The sequence below is a fragment of the Sorghum bicolor genome, chromosome 6 (genome assembly GCF_000003195.3).
Source record: "Sorghum bicolor cultivar BTx623 chromosome 6, Sorghum_bicolor_NCBIv3, whole genome shotgun sequence".
In the NCBI taxonomy this organism is placed as follows: domain Eukaryota; kingdom Viridiplantae; phylum Streptophyta; class Magnoliopsida; order Poales; family Poaceae; genus Sorghum; species Sorghum bicolor.
The window spans coordinates 49,423,988-49,429,987 of record NC_012875.2 but is presented as its reverse complement, the minus strand read 5'-3'; positions in this window follow the sequence as shown (position 1 = coordinate 49,429,987).

Below are 6,000 nucleotides of genomic sequence, written 5' to 3'. Positions count from 1 at the left end.
GTTTTTTTTAAAATAACCAGCCTTGAGCCACTATAGCAGTATAGCACCTGACAGACTGGGAGTCTACGCGCCCTCGTTACCGATCGATCCAGCGCTCTGCTCTTGTGACAAGTCTGTAGGATCGGGTTGTGTGTCTGGCTTGTTCCGAGCCATGACATGTATGGTTTCGACGATCAGGACTCAGGAGCACCCAGGCCTACTAGCAATCTGCATACTACTTGCACCCGTGACCCGTCGATCGATCACCATCTATTTGCCGCGGAACAACAGCTCGTCCATGATTTCGTGCCGCTCGAAACGTTATAGCGTCAGTTTGAACTTATCTGCCAAATATGCAGTCATGTAGCAATATTTTTTTTTTCATAATAAAATCATCAAATATTACTTTTAGTTCAGTCAGAACGAGAAAGGTATGTCTTTTTAAACACACACACACACACGATGACTGGAGCTCTGTATTTAATTAGTGTGCATCTCATGTATTATTAACTTTGTTTATAAGAGATTTTTTTTTGAAAAGAAGATTAACTTGGCTTTTAAGAAAATCAATAACAAGGTCTTACATGCTGGGGATACCAGTTTAACATAAAGAGTTAAAGAAGCAACATTCCAACATTTGAATGAAGTTTCAGTCTTTCAGACCCACTAGCCAACACGGCTGATCTACAGAAACAAGTAGGAAGAGTGGAAGACTACAAACTACACTATCATAATATAGTGTTAAAAAATCACTATCATAATATCAGAGCAAATTAAAGATCCCTCAAAGTTATTCTTCTGGCTCATCTAGTCCTCCAAGCACCGCGCCATCTCCACCTTCTTGACTTTGTCGCTTTCCTTGTGTAAATTTGCCCACATCTGCAGAAAATGGATAGCCATATGAATTACAACGTCTTGATTTAGTGGGGTGTTGTTTTCAGTAGCCATCTTATTACGGTTCTTCTTCCAGCCCATGCTAATCTTGCAAACAAAATGATGAAGCATAATCTTTTAGTAACACCTAGCCTCTCCTTGGCATCCATTGAGAAATTAAGTCCTGGATAAACAAAGGGAATCTTGTAGATTAAAAGCATCCCTAACTTAACACCAAATATATTGGGCTAATACGCATTCAAACAAAGATGTGATTGACACCGTTTTCAGACTTATTGCGCATAGTTCACGTTTCCCGATCGTTCTAGAAACACATTCAGAGAACGATTCTATTCTTTGTTTCAAAAAGAACTACATTACATGTTTATGCTATGTAAATTTAAACTTGTAAAATATATTATCACGTTCCTCGTTCTATCGTTATGGAAAAACATGGCTGCTAATAAAGTTCCCTTCTCATGCATGTAAGATTCGGTGGCCCATCTAGGACGGTTGGTACGTGCGGTACGTGAACGCGATCGACATGGCGTGGCCGTGCGCCCGTGCCCCGTGCCCGTACGTGCGTGCTAGCCGCCGTTAAATTTGCCTACGAACGTACGTACGTACGTGTGATGAGCTGATTGGTGAAGAGAGTAGTGCTTGCCCGGCCGTGATCGAGATTTTAATGCGAGCTAGCTGAGCACGCACGTACACTGTACCGACGACCACTCTCTCCCACGCCGGGTGGTCGCGTCCTCGGCTACCTAGGCCGATCGCCCCGACCGTTCATTGGACGGGCGCATGCATGCATCATAGTATGCATATGCGCGTTGCGTAGGGTTTTTGTTTTCACGTCCCCGGGCGGCCGGGGCGGCACCAGGCAGCGGCCGTGGACCCGTGGTAGTAGACTGGTAACGACGCTACAAATAGCGGCAGCGCAGGTCCGCCACGTACTGTTGCTGCGTTGCGTCACAACAACAAATATCAACGTACCCGCCGCGCCGAGATCGAGGCTACGGCCACACTGTAGTAACATTACCAGGGAAATGGACAAACCCCGGGCATGTTTGGGAATACGGAGACAACGATGGCAACGGGAATCATGAAACCATAGGACTCTCTCTCGGCTCCGCTTGAGCGGCGGCAGCCGGCAGCTCAGCCGGGAAGCTGCCGAGTGCCGATCGAGCCGAAAAGGGTGCGTGCGTTGCAGGAGTGCAGCGTTAGCCGCCGGCCTGCCGGCACGGGTTGGGTTCGGGGGGTCCTGGCTGGGCGGTGGGCGCCTGGCGCACTGCGTGAGACGTGACGAACGGGGCCGGTCGTTTTCCCAGCGGATTTGTTTATTTATTATTATACTCCTATGTGGGACGCGGGGCGCGTCGTTGCCCCCGAGAAAGCCGCGGCCGGCGCGGGCGCCGGCGCTGCTGGAACGAACGGGAAGGCTCTGCGCCGCGCTGCCGCTGCCGCTGCCTCTGCCTATCCATTTGCGTCGTCGTGTCGTGGGGTGGAGGGTAAAGCTGTCACAGATGCTGTGCTGCTGTCGACCCAGTGGCCGGAGCTCCATTTTGTTTTTCTTTCACCCCGATTTTTTTTACTGCTCGAGCAAAGTATGCGTATTTTTTATCGTCGATATACAAAGTGAAAATGGACCACTGCTGCCGCGTCAGCTTGTTGTTTCTACTACTGCACTCTGTACCGCGCCCCGCATGGCCGTATCGGGGGCGCGTTCCCCTTCTGTATGGTTCCGTTCCGTGGGTGGAGCCGGTGGAAGCGTGCGTGAACCCTTCCCCTTCTGCTGTTCCCTGCGGTGGACCGGTGGTCCATGGGCTAGAGCCGCGCGACAAGTCGGGCGCGCGCAGTGCCCGGAACCGGAGCGCGCGATCGGCAACAAAAGATACGCTCGGAGCGCCGCTGGTTCATTCGGTCATTCCTCTACGCGACATGGAGTACAGGAGTAGGAGTACCAGCGCGTACCGACTTACCGAAAGGCTGCAGAACCGCGTGTGTACTCTACGAGCGTGGTAGTAGTATGGTTTTTCGTGGCTGCAACTGGAGCCACGTACGGACGGGCCAGCCATTTGCCTCGGGATCCAGATTCAGTAGTTACAACGTAACTTTCTCTCCATCTCAGCCATCCAAATCAGATCCAAAGGTTATACATCCTAATAGCTCGTGGGATCACCTGTCAGTGACTTGGCGTGGGACAATCCCTATTGCCCATGCGTCGGCGGAGGCAACGGAAGCCAGCAACGGAAGCCAGCAGCACGTCGCCTCCCTGGCCACGCTCACCATGTCGGTCGCGTGCCCGTCGCGGAGCATCCATGGTGCCGCCGGCGGCGGCAGGCGTCACCTGCATATGCAGACTGCTGCTGGAGGGAACCAAAAATGCTAAGTGTTTCAAGCTTTGAATCCATTCTCAGTCGTTGGATAGGGAATGGAGGGTGAAGATCGTACAAAAGTTACAATGTAACTTTGCTCTGTAAAGTCACCCAAATCTGAATCCTTTGCGTCGTCCCTCCGACGGTACGGACGGCGCTTGCTTGCTTGCGTTCCATGGGGTGCGGCTGCCACTGCCTACTTTTCCATGGTCCATGGACGAGCGCATCTGTTGTTGTTGTTGTTGGCTGCCCTGTGCCGCCAGTATTCTCTGCGCACCCAATGCAAAGGCGACGCCGAGAAGGCGGCGGAACCAGACCTTGGAGAGATCCCCCTCCGGCTCGAACGCAGAAATTTTATGTTTGAGGGGATATGCTCTTACTACGGTCAGTCACATGTTTAACATTGAGATTCGTGCTCAGCAGGACACGTGGCTAAGTTTTACTTTCTCACTCCCGCCCGTGTTACCGTGTACGAGTACTCACGCTGTACGTACTGACAGCACTACAGGCAGGCAGGCACCAGCCCAGACGGGCAGCTACGTACCAGATGCAGATGCTCGTATTATAACGAGCCTGCCTGGTGGCGTGGTGCTGGTATCAACCGTCGTGTGTGTGTGCAGCCCCTTGCTTGCCGGCACTACGTGCTAGGGGACAAACGCTGGCGCCGTGCCCGGTTGCCGCGTTGCGCAAAGTTGTTACAGCGAGCGCAAATGGCTCTCTTTCTTCTCTTTTCGTCAAATCCCGTCCATCCGATCCTGCCCGCCAGGCAACTGGATTGCCAAAAAGGAAAGGAGAAAAGAGAGAAAGGCGAGCTGCATGCGCTAGTTTGGTTTTCTCCCTTTTGTTTCGTGGTTTGTGTACGTGACGTGAGACGGAACAGATCAGGGGGAGCCGCGCTGATCGATCGGCAGCACTGCGCGCGGTAAGGGTAACCACTGAAGTACTACGCAGTGGGTAAAGGTGAAAAAAACCTGATCTCTGCCACGGCAGACGCAGGAGCATGACTGCATGCATGTCTCTGCGTTTTTTCTTGCGTCAGTCACAGCCTCACACCGAAGAGAGCAGCACGAGTCAACTCTCGATGCTAAATCGAGTCGATTACACCTCATCCTTTTGGTTAATTCTAGTCCATTGGGCGACCATCCATTATACTGAGCATGTATATAACTAAACATCATATCGGTTTAGTCAGACACTTTTAGTTCTAGCACTGAGTCTACCGACCTAATGCAGGGTAGGGGTTCAAGTGGTATGCATCATGCAAGGCTAGCGGTAGCAGCAAAGCTTGAGTGGATGGAAGTGGTCGGAACTGAGCTTTGCATCATTACGAGCTACTACTAGAGTACATATATACTGTAGGAGTAGCTCACTGCGCAATGGCCATTGCCATTGGGCTGCCGCAGTTAATCTGTACACTGTACTACAGGTACAGCTGCATCGATCGCTTGCACGAGCATACGCGAGTGCATTGATCGGACGGGGCAGGTTGATACGCTGGGACGAATCTTCGAGGAAACGACGACGACAGCGCCCCTGTTGGCTGCATAAAATTTTTGGCCGGGGTCGTATCGTATTGGCGTATTGCTCGTGTGGTGTAGCCACGACGACCGTGTGTTTGGGATCCACCATTTAAGCTGCCAAGATTCCGTACCTCCTGCTCTGTATAATTGTATAATCTCTCCGTTCGTCTCTTCTAGCGGCGCTGTAGCCAGTATTGGAAACCACATCGCTTGTATTTTTCAGATTCAGATATCTGCCTGCCTGCCTGCCTGCCTGTACAGCAAGGGCATATTACCATGTGTACTTCATGCATGCAGTACTAGGCCTTGTTTAGTTCCGAAAAATGAAAAGTTTTCGGTACTGTAGCATTTTCGTTTGTTTGTGACAAATATTATCCAATCATGGACTAACTAGGATCAAAAGATTCGTCTCGTGATTTACAGCTAAACTGTGTAATTAGTTTTTATTTTCGTTTATATTTAATGTTTCATGCATGTGACACAAGATTTGATGTGACGGAGAATCTTGAAAACTTTTTGGTTTTCAGGATGAACTAAACAAGGCCCTAGTGTCCACTAGTAGTACGTGTAGTGACTTTTTTTACACATGCATGTCCTCCGTGACACCTCGACACAGTCCATCCACTGGATCGCGTGGGAGTAGCACGTACGAGGCCACATGCATGCAATGGATGATGCAAGCAGGTGGTACATTTGCAACACCTTTGGGTGCCTGGACACAAGTGCGGGAACAGTAACATCTGTACCGGAACGCTCCGGTCCAATGGCTACGAAACCATGCACGTACCAACAAAAATGGCTCGCGGACGCATACCATTAACTGTTTAATCCTCAAGCATACAGCTGATTGTTTGCCATAAACAGTTTGATGGCGTTATCCTCTTATGGCCGGCATCGTAGCTCATAGAGCATCGCTTTGTAGGTGCCGTGTTTTTTATATTTGTGTAACTAGCTAGCTAAGATGCTGTAGTTATTGATAGGTGCCATTCTTTTATATATATAGGTCTTGTTTAGTTCCAAAAATTTTTATAAAATAGACATGGTAACATTTCGTTTGTATTTGATAAATATTATTCAATTATGGACTAACTAGGCTTAAAAAAATTCGTCTCGCAAATTACAGATAAACTGTACAATTAATTATTATTTGTATCTATATTTAATGCTTCATATATGTGTTGCAAAATTCAATATAACGAGGAATCTAAAATATTTTTATAATTTTTTTTAGAACTAAACAAGGCCATGTCCAC